This window comes from Bactrocera neohumeralis, unplaced genomic scaffold, assembly GCF_024586455.1.
Source record: "Bactrocera neohumeralis isolate Rockhampton unplaced genomic scaffold, APGP_CSIRO_Bneo_wtdbg2-racon-allhic-juicebox.fasta_v2 cluster11, whole genome shotgun sequence".
Taxonomy (NCBI): domain Eukaryota; kingdom Metazoa; phylum Arthropoda; class Insecta; order Diptera; family Tephritidae; genus Bactrocera; species Bactrocera neohumeralis.
The window spans coordinates 23,524,249-23,544,782 of NW_026089624.1; the positions used below are offsets into that span (position 1 = coordinate 23,524,249).

General features: G+C 36.3%; 1 protein-coding gene and 1 long non-coding RNA gene across 3 annotated transcripts in view; one reads left to right on the forward strand and one right to left on the reverse strand.

Annotated features, from left to right (window-relative positions):
* The window catches only part of LOC126766128 (uncharacterized), a 254,390-nt gene that overhangs the window by 99,516 nt on the left and 134,340 nt on the right, over window positions 1–20,534 (forward strand). The window lies entirely within an intron of this gene.
* On the reverse strand, window positions 2,245–5,027 carry LOC126766296 (uncharacterized). Of its 2 annotated transcripts, none has more exons than XR_007668828.1 (3): window positions 4,831–5,027; window positions 4,659–4,761; window positions 2,245–2,641 (listed from the first exon to the last, which is right to left on the reverse strand). It is a non-coding gene; the product is annotated as an uncharacterized LOC126766296 (long non-coding RNA). The 2 variants fall into 2 exon arrangements; XR_007668829.1 differs by lacking the exon at window positions 2,245–2,641 and adding an exon at window positions 3,736–4,131.

A 20,534-nucleotide genomic window follows, 5' to 3' on the forward strand; every position in this document is an offset into this window, starting at 1 on the left:
ATTATCTACAACTTTGAAGTTATGACTGTCAACAGTGACGTGAGGTGTGAAAGTCATAAGACTAGTAAGATTAAATGGTGGACGCGTGAGTTAACCTTGAAGAGGAGGACTGTCAGGCGATTGAGGCGAAAGTTTCAACGCGCCCGACGGTCCAATTCTGATAGGTTGTACCAGCTTAGGTATTAATTTGTTGTGCGGATAAGGAGTATAAAGGAATGTTAGTTAGAATCAAAGAGGAAGATTGGAGGAGTTTTGTTAGGTAGAATAGGAACGGCCCCTGGGGTCACGCCTATAGGATCTGCCGGGGTAGTAGGAGGGAAGATGTCACCTCTCTTTGCGTCGGTGACACTCTGTTATCGTCGTGGAGAGAGTGTACGGGGGTTCTGTTAAGTTCGTTCTTTCCTAGGTCGGAGGTGCAGGTACGTCAAGCACAAGAGGTGCCTGTCCCTCCATTAGATGATAGCGAATTGGGGTATGCCTTTGGCCTGGTTAGGTCTAAACGGTGCCCAGGTTTTGATGGTTTGAACGGAGAGATGTGTAAAAGCTTATGGAAGTTCATTCCGGAATACCTGGAGGCCATTTATAATAAGTGCGTCTGGGAGGGATACTTTCCACGCGAGTGGAAAAGTGCTAAGTTGTTTCTCTCCTGAAGTCCCCTTATAAGATCAGGAGCGATCCTCGATCTTAACGGGGCATCAGTCTCCTTCTAGTACTTGGAAAAGTGCTGGAAAGAGTCATGGTGGAACAGCTTCAGAAGTTAACGCGGGGTATGTGGTCGAATAGGCAGTTTGGGTTCAGGAAAGGACGCAGTATAGAGGATGCGTGATTTTATGTTCAGAATGACGTTAGGGAGAATTTCAACAAGTATGTCCAGGCATCAGAGGCACCTATCGGATAGGTCACAGTGTTTTTGTGGGGTGGGGGTAGAAAATTGGTCGCATTGGCTTGATGTACTCGGACATTAGGGATCTGGGTGGTATGGGGATTAGCTGGACTGATGGACAATTAGATGTTAGTGGTGTCATGTCGACTAGTCGGAATACGCAACAGTTAGGGTCGTTTGAAGCGGCGAAGGCGGTTAGCTGGGAATTAGGGTTAGATTTTGTATAAGTAGTGTGTGTATTTATGGGATCCAACCCCAGTCCAGAGCCGTATGGAAATGGAAGCTCAACTGGTAGTAGCTTCGGCTACGAGGTCTGACCGGAGACTTAATTCTGGTACCACGGGGAGCAGGAGCCCTTGGAGTTTACTCCAACCTGTTCATGCGGACTGGCCCCTCGGGATGTACCGTGGTGGTTGTGGTTAAAACTCAAATGCGGGAAGAACTGACTTTGTCAGTTGAATGTGGAGTTGCATTACAACCGGGTGCCGGACCCAAAGCACGGCAGAGGTTTTAGATGGGCCTCGAACCCGACCAAGGTGGTTAGTGTGTCCATTCCACACTGCCAATTGGTACTGAAAATGCTTAGCATCGTCAGGGCGCTGATTAATGCATTGATTTGATCCGCTGTACTTTTGAGCGCCGTGGGGTAAGGCTGTCGTCACCAGTGCGAAGACTGTTTGTTTGATATATTTCGTCTTGCCCTCGTTCACCACTAGATATCAATCAATATCATCAGCATACGCATACTCTTATAGAAGATTGTACCTTCTCGGTTTAGTTCTGCAGCTCGAATTATTTTCTCCAGAAGACACGCGGCTCAAAGGCAGCTACTTTTCGTGCTGTCAAAGGCAGCTTTGAAATTGACGAAGAGGTGGTGATGTCACTCATCAGCTTGTTATAAATATCAGTTCTATGGTTTCCAAGGAAACCACGCATTACTACTTTATCCAGGGTTTATTCTCCTAATTGTTATGTAACTTCGGAAAAACATTAAAATCCATATTATTTTTTTATTTGAGGGCGTATAAAAACTCCAATTTCTATTTTCGCCTCTGAAAGCTTTAGAATTTTTTTTTTCAAATATTGAAAGTTTTCCTCCAAATCTTAGCAGTGCGAACGTAATGCTCTTTTTCAACATTAAACGTACCATATTACAACCTAATTAATGTTTTGAAATGGTTAATTATTATAAAAAAGGAGAAATAAACTCACCATCCCCAATATATCTGCAAGAGTTACATGACTTATTTTTACACTTGAATAAAATGATGTCTTAATTAAATTAATATACATATATATAATAATATATAGTAAAATAGTAACATGTTTGTATTATAACAATTTGACTCACATAAATCAATTTATATATTTTAAAGTTTATACAGAACGATTGTTGATTAGTAGAGCGACTAGAATTTTAAAACTAAAACTAATTCCATAAAACGTTTTGCTGTTGTAGAAGTGGATGATCAAATAAGAGTGGCGCGCAGGATAATTTTTGGTATCGAAGAGAAAACAAATGTGGAAAACGTTGGATCGCTGAATCGTTCGATTAAGAGGTTAAGTAATTGAGGGAACCATTCCTTTTGTTTACTGTGTGCAGGCGCTGTGTTGTGTTGTCTTGTGTACTGATGTTTGAATGCGATAATCTCCGGTGTGGTGTGTTTTATTAGGGTGCACCAGTTTTTCCATCTTGCAACATGTTGCTACAAAGTATGATAGTTTTGTTCACCTAACGATTATATGCATCACCTAAAACTAATCGAGATAGATATGGGGTTAAATAAATGATCAGAATGACAAAATGAGTCGAAATAAGGGTAACACTCCGTCTATCTGTCAGTCAGTGCAAGCTGTAACTTGGGTAAAAATTGAGATATCGTAATGAAACTCGGTATACATGATCCTTAACAAAAAAGTAAAGACTACTGCCACGCACATAAAATGCCATTAAAGGAAAACATACAAGTACAAGTGCTATAACTACCATGAGCACTAAATTAAGATATAGAACTGTAATTTGGCACAGAGGATCGCAGTAGCAATGGGCACTCTTCAAAATTAGGAAAAAGTGGGCGTAGCCTCTCCCTCCAATAGGTTTAATGTATCTTACTCCGTACAACCCAAAATTACCAAGATAAATTCTATAAAAACTCCTACCGACAGTGTAAAAATGAATAAAAAAGGATTGTTAAAAACTACAAAAAAATGCGATTAATGAATAACTAAAAACTCCAGTCATTAAATTTTACCGTCAAGATGGTATGGGAAGTCGAAAATGGTTTTTTTGTATTTTGTCAATAGTTGTTGTTGTAGCCGTATATCTCAGTGCTACCAATCACATTGTGTCATACTATATAACAGGGGTGGGCATATTAGCCCTCAGTGGCATTTTGCCCGTGCGGGCACGAGTGCACATTTTGAGGGCTAGATGAGGGGATCATCGCGGGCAAACATGAAGAGGGAAGTGAGAGCAACTTATTTTACCACTCCATATTTACAAATGAAAGCAACGTATTTTGCCACACCATGTTTACAAATGAGAGCGCACGCATACATATATGGGAAGTTGCACTGTGGGCAATAACTGTAAAATTGCCTAACAATTTTGAGTTTCTTTGTAACTACTATAAATTTATAAAATGTAAGACAAATAACAAAGTAACAAATAACAGTATAATAATTATTTTATTTTAGTAATAATTTTTTTAATATGTCCATGTATTGTACCAAAATTTAAATCAGATAACCTACTTCTTATTTTATGTTTGTTTAATTTCATTATTGAAATATATGGCAGACATTGTATGCTACCAGAGCTTTCCTGACAAATACTTTTCTTCCCTTTTTCTTATGCAGATATGCAGATATATAAAACTGCCTTGCATATGTACGTATAAAAGCCCACAACTAGATACAAGTTTTCCCAATTGTAGCTAAAATTAATTTTTACAACTGGCATCACCACCATTAACTGTTCTATCACATGTACAGTGGTGTGAACAAAATAGGAACAACTCTTTAATATGTGTACAATGTCAGTATTGCCGCAACCATTCTGCCAGGGATAATGGGATGCCCACCTTATTCCAGTGTGAGAGCGTCTCAAAATAATCGTTTTTATAACATTTTCCATTTTTTCCAGACCAATATAATTGTATTTTTTAATTCAGAATTTGGGACGTCAAATGTAGGCTCAACTTTTAAATTCATCGGAAACACCTAAACAGTTGAGCCAACATTTAAGCCTATTAAAAGAAACAAAATGAAATATAAAAAGGCAAACATTTAATTATAAAATATGTATAATAATAATAGTGCAAAAAGTGTATATTTAATGAATATTTAAAGTACGACTTTTTTATAACTATCATAAATATTCAATTATAAATCGTTACTTTAAAATAATTTATTTAATTAATTAACGGCAATGGCAATAAATTGACAGTTACGCTCTGAACAAGTAGAGCGTGACAGACTGCAAGCGACATTTGTCAAATATTAAAATACACATGTTCTTAAAGACACAGTTATTGAGGCAGCTGCACGACTACATAACTGTGTCCTTAAGAACGTGTGTATTTTAATATTTGACAGATGTCGCTTGCAGTCTGTCGCGCTCTACTTGTTCAGCACATCACATTTAAAAACACACAGAAATTCAATTTCATTATCCAAAATTACTATTTTCATTGCACAATCGAAACACTGATTTCATCGAAATTTTTCACAAATTCACAAACACTTTTTGCACTATTTAATGTTTTTCACTCACCGTTCGAGGTTCGTTCCACTGTTCGGAAAACTAAATGTTCTTCCTCCCTCGTTGCAGCCAACAACACATTTTCTCCAACTGCTGGTTGTTTTCGGCATTTTATCTGTAAAATAAATAAAAAAAAGTATTAAATAAATGCAAGTTTATTTAATAAAAGTTAAAATAGACTCACATCTTTCAACTTACGTGCTGTTTCGCCTTCGCTATTCTTCGAACTAATGGCCGTTACAAATGGAGACAAAGAAATAAAAAATGTCTCCATTCGAATAATAATTTGGCGGGATTTTAATCTGGTCGTCCCTCTTTTCCAATTACAAAACGTCAAAACGTCCCCAATCCAGTCAACTGTCAAAGTTAGGTGGAGTTGGACATCTCTTTATCTCTGCATTCTGCGATGAACATTGATTTACGGAGGAATGTGATTAAATTTTTTTCGCAACTTCTTATGCCCATCCCTCCGTAAACTGATATTCCCCTCATCTAGCCCACATGCGCACTTTGCTAACTTTGCGGGCTAAAAATGTGCCCATCCCTGCTATATAATATTGGAAAGGTTGGTTTAAGCTTCATTTAACCAAAAATTATTAAATTCGGGGAAGTTGAAAAAATGTTACAGCTGTTCAAAAATGATAAAGAAATTCGCTATATTTTTAAATTTTTGTATAAAAAAGGGAAGAATGCCACGCAAGACACCAACGAAATTTGTGAAGTTTACAGAGATGATGCTGGAAATTAGGGAAATTTCCCCCCCTTGGAACCGCAGAACCTGAAAATTTCACTTGTTTGCTAGAAATATATTCTACAAATACAACAGTGAGACTCTTCTCACCAAATACACTATGGAAATCACAACAAGATACTATCATAAATTGCATTATATGACCTGTCTAGACTTATTTAATCCTTTTCTGGGCGACTCACAGCGGAAGTACTAAATTCTGAATTAAGAAAGAGTCGAAGTCTTGAGTACAGTATGAGACATAAGTATATGCCCGCAGAGATATCGAATTAATGGGGCATTCGATAGTCGCAAGCGGCATCGTATCGGTATCTATATGTTTTTCGTAGTTCGTGATATCACCTAGCGTCAGCTGACACCACGAACCACAAAAAACATATAGACATGATGCCACTTGCGACTATCGGATGCCCCATAGGTTCGATATATCTGCGGGCATATATGTCTCATACTGAACAATTGGTACTATTGAGTATAAAAACACTCGACGCATGGTGACGTTTCATTTAAATCCGTTTATCTCGCCAAAAACGCCTCAACTTGACTGTGCAATAGAATCACGCTATGCCCAGCTGAGCGGAATCATCTATATAGTAACTATAAATTGCCCAAGTTACCCATTTCATTTTGGTCAATTTCTGTGAAGTTATACCTTATTCTGGAAAATAAAGTGCCCGATTTTGAATATCTAAAATGGTAAGTATCGATGTTGTTTCGATTTTACTGTTCATTTTTATGCGTGGTGAAATTTCACTGACATTCAAACGAGTGTTTACATAAAAATTGAGGTTATGTTTGTTTATTCAACAATAGAAGTAGCCAATTTTGCATATAGAACCCGTGTTTTAACTTGCCCTCGTCCTCGGAACCCGGCGATTCCCGACGATAACAGCTGGTCCGGAAACGCCTGGAAATCAGGCACGGAAATTTTTCCGGCTCTGTCGGGAAATGTTCCCGATTTTTATTCACATTTTGTAAAAAAAAAAATATTTGGTCGAATATGCTGTCACGACTCCGTGTTTCTCGCACAAACTCAACAACAATATTTCAAAGTCAGTGAAAGTACGATTAATCGAAAACGTTGTCAGTGCCATACGAGAAGCCGACAAATTCTTCAGGAACTCATTTCCAAAACGTGTGACTGTATTAGCAAAGATACTTGGTGAAAAATTGTCCAGTTGTATGAAACAAGATGGGTAGAGAGGCACGATGCTGTCCTTCAATTTGTTGCGAAGTTACCGTTGATCATCGAAGCTCTGTCAAAACTCAGTGAGTGGAAGAACAGAGAAACAGCAGGCAAAGCAACAATTCTCATATCGGCTTTGTGCAAGTTCGAATTTATCGTCGGGCTCTTCTGTCTCAGCGACATTCTATCGCTCACCCATTCGCTCAGCGTAGTTCTTCAAAAGGAAGCGATTGATTTGGCGAAGGCATCAAAAATGATTGGGACGTTGTTTGCCACGTTGAAAAAAAAGAGGGAAAAAGTTGATGAAATATTCCGATTGATTAATTCAGAAGCCAAGAAAATGGCGGAAAAACTCGATGTTGACGAAGCGAAACCGAGAACATGTGGTCGACAAACGAAACGCGAAAATTACGACGTGAAAACTTGCGAAGATTACTACAGGATCTCTGTTTACATAACTCTGCTGGATACCATCAAAGAAGATTTGGATGCTCGTTTTTCACAAGAAGTTTTGGATGGTTACCAATTGAGTGTGTTGCTCCCAGAAAAATCAAGTCTTTTAAAAGAAAACGAAATCGATGATCTAATCGGATGCTTGATAGAAAGAGTCGGGAATCTTCTGGATGATGAAAAAAGCGTACAAAAATTGTAATTCAAAGGTGAATTAAGCTACTGGCAATGTCACTGGCAGCAGCAACAAAAAATTGAAGGCAGTGAAATTCCAAGTTCTGCACTGGAAACATTAAGAAAATGTGATGTCGACATATTCCCAACAATCCACACCTATCTCCGAATATTCTGTACACTTCCCGTAACAAACGCGAGCTCTGAACGTTCTTTCTCTTATCTTCGCCGCATCAAAACATGGCTTAGGACGACCATGCTTCAAGGAAGACTAGTTGGATTAGCGTTGCTTCATACGCATCATGACATCGAAATCACCGCCGAAGAAGTCATCGAAAGATTCGCAAAACTTGGCAGTCATCGTTTTGCGTTATGAAACACGCAATGTAAAAGGATTTTTCTGTTTGAATTTTTAATAAAATGAGCCACTATGTAATATGGTTGACTTTTCGATTATAAACACTTAAAAATTGGAATTGATAATTTTTATTTCATAATTTGTGCTGTATTTCTCTCGCAATAATAAGTTTTAAACCCAAATCGAAGGATAAATTCAATTTCCAAACCACTCTTGACAACAGGTGTTACTTTCAACTAAGTTGGCAATTGAAAAGTAAATTCCTTTCTCAACGAACAAAGACCAAACTCTACAAGTCCCCTATCATTTCCATTCTGCTACCTAAATGGTGCGGAGCATGGACAATGACATCATTTGATGAGTCGGCTTTAAGATTGTTCGAGAGAAAGGTTTTACGAAAGATTAATTGGCCTCTGCGCATTGACATAGTTCAGCGAACAAGAGACAGCGGCTGCACTGGCTAGGTCAGTTGTACGGATGGAAGGGAACACTTCAACCTTGAAGCACCCGCCGGTGGAAGCAGAGGAAAAGGAAGACCTCCACTCCATTTTACCAGGTGAAAAAGGACCTGGCTGCACTTTTTATCTTGAATTGGTGTTTACGCCAGTAAAGAAGAAGAGCAGAAGATTGAAGTAGACTTGAGATGCTTCGCTTATCTTTAAATTTTTTCTTACATACATCATATATTTTATTAATTATTCAAAAGCCATTTATAAAAAGAAATAGAGGGTATGCGATTAAAATTTCGAGAAAAAAATATAGCTTTATACAGGCTGTTCTAAAATTAACTCAAGACTTAAATTTGCTGCCATTTCAATTAATGTCTTCACACCCTTTACTTCCAACACCTTATAATTCATGTATAAAAATTGTATTATAATACTTACCAACGATAACTACACCACCATATACGTTTTACTGGTTCGGCTTATGGCACAAATATATGTAACTTATAGGTATACATCCGCATTAATTGAAAATATTTAGCTGTATGTCTAATTTATTGTGTTTGAAGCTATTACGCATAACTTGAGATATGAACAATGAATATGTATATATGTACAACAAAACTTAGCTGTCTGCTTCGAGTATGAAGGTGTGAGCAAGGTATTAAGTCTTGTAGTAGTTTTTCGAGATACATGAGAGAGCACGCAACGTCTTAGCAGTGGCGGCGGTAACGGCAAGGACAATACTTTACACAGCCAAAGTTTGCGATTGGCGTGTGCGCGATTTCTGCGGTTTACGTGCTACGCCCTCATTAGCTGCCTCGCGGCACACCCATACACAGTTTATGCCCATTCGCCTATATGTGCAAATGCGTGATGCGTTAGTCTCAAGCAATACTCCAAAGTAAATCGCTAATGTGGCAAAATGGGATGACACATGTAAAAAACTACGCTTTTTTAAGTGAACTGTAGCAACCAATAGGCAAGACGCGCCTTAACGAATGCTAGCCCCCATTGGCCAAGATTATTTTTCGGCATTTAGTTTTTCCCTTATAACTACACATTTAATTATGTTGCCAACGGCGTCAAAAAACATCTTCATTCGGCTAAAAAATTTAGTACAATTATTTACTCAATTTCTTATAAATAGTTACTGCTTTTTGGCAAGAAGGCAGAGTAGTACACAAATATGAGTGTTTACATGCGTGCTTACTTATTATATACATATATGTATGTATCTATGTATGTATATCAAAGCAACGATGACAAAAAGCGACCCTTAAGCTCATTTACATTTATGTATGCATAGATTTGCATTTAAATTTCCTTCTATAAGAAACGCTTTTATAAATTGCACAATCACCCCGGATGTTATATATACATATGTATACAGGTACATACATATGTATGTACTTATAAAGCTAAATTTTTAGGAAAGTTAACACATAAGCTTCGCATTGTCTTTCATGAATTATAAAAATCTTTTTCCAACACTATTTCTAATAGTAGTATTTGTAATTTGAAGTATCTTAACTTTTTCCGAATTTAAAAGCTTTTGGGAGAGATTTCATTTAGTGTCCCAATATGTTTGCAGAAATATTGTATATATTTTTTAATAATTTTTTCATATCTCTTATTATACCCAACACCCCTTAATTACCCAAAGATTTTAGTGTATGCTGGTAAATACTACACTATTGCTTCTTTTAGCAATATCACATTGTTTGAAATGAATGGAGTATAGATCTTTTTGCTGGTCATTCCAGGAACGAATATTTCTCGAGTAAAAAAACTGTGGATTGGCGCGTTATACTGCTGGAAAGTCTAGTTATCGCCATAATTATGTCCCGCAAATTTGATCGATTTATCATCCAATAACTCAATATATATTGCCGCGCTTATTTGAGGCACATTGGAGTGTTTACATCAGAGTAAAATCCAGTCCAAACCATGACCGATTCATCACGGCGAACATAGCGGTTGCAAGTGAGTCGTTTTTGGTTCACTTAGTGCCAATCAGGTCCATTTCAATTAATTCTTTTTTTGTCGCTAAACACAACATTTCGCAACTCCGTATCCCAAAAGCGGTATTTAAAGGTAAAAAAAAAAATACTTTTTGTGAATTTATTTCTCAAATATGGATTGAGTAATTTTAACACTTTTGACAATGTAAGGTAATTTTTTTATGCAGAAATATTGAGGCATAAGCCGGTAACAGATATTCTCCCAGAAACACATGAGAAAAGAGGCCTTTGCGGTGTTCACCATAACTCGGCTGGAAATTATGCGAAAATAAAAAATAAAGAAAAATTAGTTTAACTATAATCAAATCTTCCCCCCAACAGTTTCTGATCATTTTTTTTGCCTTCAAAAATTTTTGGCGGCCATCTAAAGTGTAAACTCTTATTTTCCACTAAAAATTCCGCCCTTTTATGGATGGAAAACACCCTTAATAAAAAACAAGTAAGGAAAGGCTAAGTTCGGGTGTCACCGAACATTTTATACTCTCGCATGATTAAGTGATAATCGAGATTTCATTATACGTCATTTACATATTTTTCAAATACCGTATTTGTGTAATGTTTTATTCCGCTATCATCATTGGTTCCTAATGTACATATATATCATACAGAGAAGGCATCAGATGGAATTCAAAATAGCGTTATATTGGAAGAAGGCGTGGTTGTGAACCGATTTCACCCATATTTCGTACATGTCATCAAGGTGTTAGGAAAATATTATATATCGAATTTCATTGAAATCGAGGCCACGCCCATTTTCAATTTTTAAAAAAAGCCTGGGTGCAACTTCCTTCTGCAATTCCTTCCGTAAAATTTAGTGTTTCTGACGTTTTTTGTTAGTCGGTTAACGCACTTTTAGTGATTTTCACCATAACCTTTGTATGGGAGGTGGGCGTGGTTATTATACGATTTCTTCCATTTTTGAACTGTATATGGAAATGTCTATAGGAAACGACTCTGTAGAGTTTGGTTGACATAGCTATAGTAGTTTCCGAGATATGTAAAAAAACTTAGTAGGGGGCGGGGCCACTCCCACTTTTCCAAAAAAAAATTACGTCCAAATATGCCCCTCCCTAATGCGATCCTTTGTGCCAAATTTCATTTTAATATCTTTATTTATGGCTTAGTTATGACACTTTATAGGTTTTCGGTTTTCGCCATTTTGTGGGCGTGGAAGTGGGCCGATTTTGCCCATCTTCGAACTTAACCTTCTTATGGAGCCAAGAAATACGTGTTCCAAGTTTCATCATGATATCTCAATTTTTACTCCAGTTACAGCTTGCACGGACGGACGGACGGACAGACGGACGGACAGACGGGCGGACAGACGGACGGACAGACGGACGGACGGACAGACAGACATCCGGATTTCAACTCTACTCGTCACCCTGATCACTTTGGTATATATAACCCTATATCTGACTCTTTTAATTTTAGGACTTACAAACAACCGTTATGTGAACAAAACTATAATACTCTCCTTAGCAACATTGTTGCGAGAGTATAAAAAATATTTAATAAACGTTGGGGGGCGGCATTTTATATGTTAAAAATGTGTTCAAAGTTTGAAATGAATCGATCAAGTAGTTTTGAAATGACAGTGAACACGGACTTTGAAAAAGTAGTTTTGAGAAAAACACGCCTAAAGTTGGACTTCTATCCCGACCGCCCTCAGCTGTTAAAGTTAGAGCGTTAAAGCCAGGAGACTAATAAGACGATAACTTTAAGAATATTACCTCTATCGACTTAAAATTTTGAGAACATATTCTTGAAATGTTAAACAATAAGATAAGATAAAAAAAATCGATTTTACGAAAGTGAAAAACCCTACTTAAGAAATTGTTTACAGTACTTCTTTGTCGTTAAAGTTTTTTTGCTTTAACTTCGGTTAGACCGACGCTATAATACCTTTCACAAATATAAACGATTCCGTACAAGAACTTGATTTCGATCGGTCAGTTTGTATGGCACCTGCATATATGCTATAGTGTACAGAGAGAACAATAACCTCGGATATTGCATTTTTGCCTTAGACAATAATCCACCCCAATTTTTTTAAATGAAAAGGTTTTTCGCAAATTACTTTACTCCGCTTGTATTCTGATATTTACCGTTTCGAAAAATCTACAGTTTCTGCTGAGAAAAGGTCAGGTGAAAAATTTCAGGTCGATATATACAGATCCACAAACATGGCTAAATCGACTCAGCTCATCATGCTGATCATTTATACATGTAGACTAGGGTGTGTCATTCTGAGGCGACCTTTTTTTTCAACTGAAAAACAGGCTCAAAACTTTCGAAATGTGTAAAAAAAAAGTCACTCAAAAGATGAGCTCTTAATATTATATTATTAATATTAAGAGGTGCCTCTTTCAAATTTTCTGTTTTCCATATAAATTACATGGAAAAAAGATCATTTTTTTTGTGGTGGTTATTGTGCGGAGGTTATTATACATATGTATGTGCACGCGATGGCTGCCAGTAGGGATGGTGAACTCGATTCTGATTCTACTCGAAAATCGAGTTTTCTCGTAAAATAATCGATTAATGAAATATGAGACCCTAACATCGGTATTTGTGCCATACAAAGTTGCATATTTTTTATATCCACCGGCTTTAAATATGCAGCCAAATGATTTATTGACAGAAAATCAATCATCATGTCCAAATACACCTTTGTCGGATTCATCGATAACGCATTTTTCATTTGACTCAGACAATACCTTAGATACCAATAGCCAAGTTTCAGCAGGGAATAGAACCAACGACACTTTCTTTTTCCCGCATTTAATAAAACGGAATTCCACACAAACCGCAGAGGCGCCTGAGGAAGAATTTGAAAGGTACTGCAATGAAAAAATTGCAATGGATAAACATTTTAATTTAATTGACTGGTGGCAAAATAATGAAAAGAAATACCCATTTTTAACCAAACTAGCATTGCAAATTCATTCGATTCCTGCCAGCAGCGTGGCCGCTGAGCGTTATTTTTCTTTAGCTGGAAATATTATAACTGAAAAAAGAAATAGGCTCGGACCATGTTCAGTTTTTTTTTTTTATTATTACAAACATTTTTAAAACTTTAACAATGTTTGATATCACTACAACTAGTTAACTAACGAGCAGTTTGATTTGAATAACTTAAAAACAAATTACATAGAAATTAATAGTAATATTCATACATATACGGTATATAATTATATATTAATTTCTTTATATTTTAGCTTCCAACTAAGCTATGTGGTTTTCTGCGACATAATCGACTAGAGAGGCATGTGTCTAAAAGAAGATTTCTCGCCTAGTCTTTAATAGTGCGAAGAAACATTTAAAAAAAGTCATGAAATACTGAAGAAAAATGCAAACAACCCACGTCACGTACGGGAAACATCAAGTCAACCAACATTCGAAATCGTTATAGTTTTATTCAGATTTCAGCGAATATATTACAGGTGCACAAAAAGTGTCTTCGAAGGAAATTATAACTAAGAATCAAGCTTGCTACTAGCGAAAAAAAATATTAATTAAAACACATATTTATAATTAAAAAAAAAATTTTTTATATTTGTCACGTACAGACAAGTCGCGTCACGTACGGGACATAGTTCAACTTAAATCTATAATATATGTAAACATCAATATGTAAATACAGTTTTGTCTTGGGAAAGGCAATGTTTTCTGCACTCCACAACTTTCTCCACAGTTTTAATAAAATAGAAGTTGGAAATTCCAGTTATCGCTTTGGCATTGTACCACGGCGATACACTTTTAATCCTTTCATAAATTTCAGAGGATGGCACATAAATCACACGGGTTTTTGTGACTAATTGAGAAGCTAAATCAGAAAAGTCCTTGGCTGATTGGACAACAACATGTTCATTTTGGCTCATTATTTTCTCTCTTACAAGTCTTTTGATATTTCCCCCATCTCCGTCTATCACACCTTTTCCATGCGATGTAGCAAAATATTTCCAATAAAAGGGCCTTTTGTACTTTTCGCTCAACATTGATGTTAGTTTAACCATATAACGGTTCTTAAATTCCGATGAAAGGCCGTCACTCCAAATAATTTCCGCTGAAGGTAAGTCTTCATTTTCTTTATGCATCAAGTCAAACAACTTAGTGATGAAAACAAAAACTGTATCCTTGTCTTTCGAATTTGCATCTGAGCATATAAGATATGTTTGCCAATTGCCTTTGTAAAAACTTGCAGCAGTAAATAAAAAAACACACTTGTTCGTTACCAGAGTGCGCTTTGAACTTCATTCTGGTATTCACAGCCAAAAGACATCGCAAAATCAACTTGAAGGATTCGCACATTTTCATTGCGTTGGTCTTTTTGAAATTCACCGGCTTGAACTCGTTTTAAATTAACATGCTTCATCATAATATGGATAGAATCAATCAATTTTTCTTTAAGTTCACCTGAACTTGTTTCGTGGTTTACTAAACGTAGTTTATTTTCTGAGTTTTTTTTCCCATTCTTTCCATACACAGATTGTACTTAAATCCATAGAAATAAATATTTTTTTGCCATCAGAACAAGTATCACATTCATTTTTCCAGCACTTCAAATCCAAAGAAGGATCACATAAAATCATAGTCCACCAATCGTTACAATAATTTTGTTTCAAACCTTTCAATTTGAACATAAAATTTTCATGAGTTAAACATTTGCACTGGTCTGAAGGTGTGTCTTTCATTAGCAAAACGTTTTTCGGTCTTAGACTACAAAATTTTGAAAATTCAATTTCGATATTAGGAAAAAATTCTTTAAAAATGCAAAAGGCTTCTCGTAGGTACAAAGTCAAATAATGCTTTTGATACTTCTTCTTAATGCCGTTTTCCCAAACAACGATGAAATCATTTGCGCCTGGGCAGGTATACACAATATCCGGACGATAGTCAAATGCTTTCACATCGTCATAACGTGTATCGTCACCTGATGTGCTAATGTTTGGGCTTTCTGCTAAAGCAATGTCCATTTTACGCGCTAGTTCTGTAAAAACCACTTTTTTCTTTCTTGGTGATTGAGGCAGTGCTTTTACAGCCTTTTGAACAGCTTTAGATAAAGTATGTTTCGACTTGTGCGGAGATTCAGTACTTACAGGAGAATCAGTAGGATTTTTAAGTTCAACCCGCTTTTTTGCCCTTTGCAATCTCTTCTTATCCCTTTCCTTAAGTAAAATTGCTTTTAACTCACCTTGAGAAAGATTTTCTGCTTTTCGTTTACGAAGCTCACGCAATCTTTTAGTCTCATTAGCGGTTTTGCTTTTCTCGAAATTTTCGCATGCGGCTAGCAGTGGTTGATGGTTGCTGGTCGCTCATTTTTGCGTTATTGAGATTTGCAGTACAAAAAATGGCTTTGTTTATTACAAACGCCAGTAAAAGTTGAAGATGTCAGATAACTTATTCTTTGGCGTCACGTACAGACACTTTATTATCACCAAGAATATATTGTAAGCAAAGCGATTTCAAACAAAATTGTTTCACCAGTTTTTAGACCACTAAAAGTTAGCTGTTAACAGAAAATTTCAATTTGTATAGTCGACTTGTTTTACAATTATTAATAGAAAAAGGAATTAAGCGTCACGTATGGGACATCGAAACTTACCTTTCCGTTATGATTAATTTCTTATCAAAAAAACACTTAACCAAAAAAATTAGTATGCAGTTAAATACAGCGGACCATACGCTATAACTAAGAACAGAAATCTAGTTTCTATCTGATAAACAATAGTGGCAGCGACCTCGCAAAAAGTTGTGTAAAGACTTGTTGTTACTCTCAATAAATAACGGTATTTACAAAAAATGAGACATACTCACTACAACTTTTGTAAATTATTTTAGATGAGAACATAATCTCACTATATACGTGCAATAATATATAAAAAATGCATATTTGTAAAACAGTTCAGAGTTCCACTTTTTCATGGAATGCAGATGTAGTGGGCATCTGCCTGACTCCTTATTTCTTCGGCGGCTGTATTCATCCTTAGGTCTCGATGAATATCAGCATTTCTGCAGTACCAAGGAGCATTTACAATGCCTCTTAGCACCGTGTTTTGAAAACGTTGTATAATATTAATACTGCCATCATTGGCACATCCCCACAGTTGCGCAAGGTAATCTAGCATCGAGCGTGATGCCAAGATATTTAGCTATAGTTGCGTATGGTTTGCAGACATCTAGAATACTTATAGGTTGATAAGTGATTCTTTTGTTTGTAAAATTTACATGAACCGATTTGCCACCGTTTAGTTTTATTCTCCATTTTTTAGTCCAGCTTACTACAGAGTTGATTGCATGTTGCAGGTTTAGCGCAGCTTTTTCTGCTGTTTTTTCGACGCATACTATTGCGGTGCTAACGGTAAGTCTCTTGTATACAGAATATATAAAAATGGACCTAAGATACTTCCCTGAGGAACTCCTGCTTCAACTTCTTTTAGTTTAGAGAATTCATTTTCTTGTTTTACACGGAAAAATCTCATGGTGATATACGATTCTAAAAGAGCACAATACTCAACCGGAAGACATGATTTTAGTTTTTGCATAAGGCCATCGTGCCATACCTTGTCAAACGCTTGTGCAACGTCAAGGAATACAGCTGAGCATACGTTTCCCTCCTCCAGGGATTTTTCTATTTCTGATGTTATTCTGTGAATTTGTTCTATTGTTGAATGCTTATTTCTAAAACCGAACTGATGCGATGGGATTAACTGCTTTTCGTCGATTATAGATTTTAATCTTAGATAAATTAATTTTTCAAAAAGTTTTGATATTTTTGGAAGTAGTGAAATTGGTCTATTTGACGAGACTACGTGAGCATCCTTTCCTGGCTTAGGAACCATAACAACTTCGGCAACTTTCCAAAGACTTGGAAAATATGTCACACGGATTGCTGTATTGAAAAGATAGGCGAGCTTGCGTAAACATTTGTATGGTAACTGCTTTAACACTTCAGCTGTAATTAAATCAAAGCCAACTGCTTTCTTAACTGTAAGCTTTTTAATTTCACTTTTAAGTTCACAAATGGTGATTGCTGGGATTGTTGCATGATCCTGTTGAATGCTACTGAGGAACGCGATTTCACTATCCTCGTTTGGACGAAAGGTTTCAGCTAGGTGTTTTACAGATGCATTAGCTTTATCACAATCACTTCTAGCCCATGTATTGGAAGCAACATGTTGGACGTTTCAGATACTTAGTACTTTTCCAGAGTGAGTAATCATCTTTTTTGTCAGCGGATAGTTGAGATAAATATTTATTAATTGACTCATTCTTAATATGAGCAATTTCTCGTTTTAATTCTGCTCTTGCCTTATTAAGGGTGGTTTTGTCAAGTGGTGAGCGGGTTTGTTGCCATTTCCGTCGTAACTTTCTTTTCTTAATTGGAAGGATTTTTATTTCTTTAGGGTAATTTGAACCTACACTTTTCCGCTCTAACTTTGGAGTATTATCCCAAGCTGCTTGTTGAATTTCTTTCGTAAATGTGTTAACTTCTAACTATAGTTGTTCAATTGTTGTGATTTTCGGACACTTTATTTTAGTCTGAAGTATTTGTTTGAACGAAGTCCAGTCCGTATTTTTGTTGTATAGCTTCAGACTAAGATCTCTTTTAATGACTGTTTCACTTACTGTTAAATATAATGGGGAGTGATCAGAGCTTAGATCTAATCCACCTTCTATTTCTATAAAATTTCGAGATATCTTTCTGGTTATAAAGAAGTCTATTACATCTGGTATTTTGTTGGTGTCCGTTGGCCAATAAGTTGGTGTTCCGGTCGATACAAACTCACACCCCGTTTCTTGAGCTGCCTGGATTAAGTCTCGCCCTTTAGCTGTCGTTAGGCGCGATCCCCAGTAAACATGCTAGTCGCCTCCCATAATAAATTTGTGTTTGTGCATATTGAGAAGTTCTTTATATTCTTCAACGAGGATTTTGTATCTCGGCGGGCAATATATTGCAGTAATTGACAAGGGTTGGTTCATTGCTTTTAATGTAATAGTTGTGTAAGGTGGATTGTATGATAGATATCGTAGTTTTTGAAAGTTATATGGCTGTGTCTCGTAAAATGAGTTTCGGAAATTAGACATACACTGCGCGTCATCAGGTTAGCACACCGCTGGTTTTGCTAGTTTTGGCTAATTTAATTTAAAACTAAAGAAGCTAAAGCTCTAATTCTTTTAGTGGTTATAAACAAATAAATTTTCTACTAAATAAAACAAAAATTAAAGATTCTCTATTTATCATTTTTTTTTTTAATTTATTTTTCAAATCAACCAAAAAATTAACAATTTCATTTAGGTCATCAGGTTAGCACACATCACTTTTTTTTAATTTTTTTAACCTTTTCAGATGAGAACTTATTTCTAAACTTATGTATTAAATAATTTACATATTTTTTAATAGTTTTAATAATGAGTCGATCCTCCCTTGTTGAGAATGATTTCGAAGATGCGGTTTGGAAGCGATTCGTATAACTTCCCAATATAGTTCAAAGAAATAGCCGACCATGCACTTTTAATGCCTTCAATTAATTCCTCTTTGGTGGAATATTGTCTACCGGACTCGTAAACTTTGCGAGCCAGCCACCCCCACACGTTTTCGATTATATTTAAGTCCGGTGAGTAAGGCGGCCACTGTAATAAATCGTCATTTTGTGCTTTAATCCAAGACTTAATCATCCGGGCAGTGTGGATCGGAGCATTGTCGTGTTGGAAGCGCCATGGTACATTTCCAAACAAACTTTTAAAATGGGGAAAAGCCGTTTCGAGTACGTTTTTATATGAATTTGCATTCATATTCGTGTTTAAAAATTGCAGGTCGCACGTACCATAGTAGGAGATGGCTCCCCACACCATTACTCCGCCCACACGACTATGAAGTCGATCCAAATGATGTTCCTCCTTCCGAAGATCATGGAAGTAATAATTGTATCCATCGGGTCCTTCTAAATTAAATTTCTTTTCATCTGAAAAGACAACATAGTGCCAATCAGACTTCCAGGCCATGTGTTCTCGTGAGAAATTTAGTCGTAATTCCTTTCGTGCATCGTTAAGTGGTGGTTTTTTCTGTAGTTTCAGTCTGTTCAAGTGTGAAGCATTAATTATAACTCTTTGAATAGTAGATAAACTTGCTTTTACGCCAACATTTGTCCTGATCTTTGCGGTCGACTCGTGAGAGGTGGATGCTTCTCTCAAAATCGCTCCCTTATCAGTATCGGAAAGCACTTTATTATTACCGCCTTTATTATTTCGACCATATCTCGACTTATTACGTAAGAAATTGTATATAACTTTTCGACTCCTGCCGGTTTTTTTCGATATTTCAGTTATTGAAAGCTTTAACTCTTCAAAGGCTTCGATTTTTGCTTTCTCTTCAACCGAAAACGCATTTCTTTTACCCATATTAATGAAAATAGAGCACGTGAGCAGTACAAAAAATTTGGTGTCAATAAGTATTCAACTTCCGAAGATAAATGAAAGACAAATTGCATGTGCTAACCTGATGATGCAAAAATTGCGTCATTTTCCGATTAAAAATAGAAGAAAATAACAAAAATCAAATAACGGGACATTATTCTCGCATGTTCTCTTTGCCAGTGATAGTGCATATACAGATGAAAGAAATAGAAAACAATAAAGTAGCAGTTAGTTAACAACAACAAAAACAGAAGCAATCATATTCGGCTGATGAAGATGTGCTAACCTGATGACGCAAAGTGTATGTACATCTATTTTTTCTTTTTGTAAAATAAGTAGAAGCTCTTCTTGGTGCTTTAATAGTCCATTTGCATTCCATGTCATAACTCGGAGAGCACAATTCATGCCTTAAATTTTGTTTTATTTTTTTCGAGGTTATCTAAACGGCTGCACAGATCGTTATTGAATTTTTCTTGTTTATTTAACATCTCAAGTATTTGAGTTAGTAGATCTTCGGTCATCTTTGTGTTTTTTTCGTATTACGTTTGAGTTGCCTTTCAGTACTTTAGAAAAAGTGAGCTTACTCGTCTGTACACGATTCTGCTTCTTGACAGTACTTTTATTACCAATGGGGGGATTAGTTGATGTACTGGGCAAATTTGTGGTAACTTTTTGTTTCTTCAAGGCTTTGTTACATATGCTTTGAAGCTCCTTGACAACCATACATCCTCTGTAGCTTGCCGGATGGCTTTCGCCACAGTTACAGCATTTTGGTTTTTCTGTGTTTGGTTTTTGGCACTCGATGGTTTTGTGCTTACCACCGCATTTAACGCACTTTGACATTTTGCCACAGAATTTCTTTGTGTGTCCAAATGCCTGTCAATTTTTACATTGTGGAATGAGTTTAGAATTCCTAATAGGCTCGATGAGAACAACGGTGTGTAGAATGTGTTTGATTTCATAAATTTTTTTGATGTCTTCATTAGAATCAGAAGTAGCTAAAAACATGTTTAAAGGTTCTCGTGTTTTCCACTTGAGTTTATTTACGACGTTTATAACATGTAAACCTTGTTCTTTTA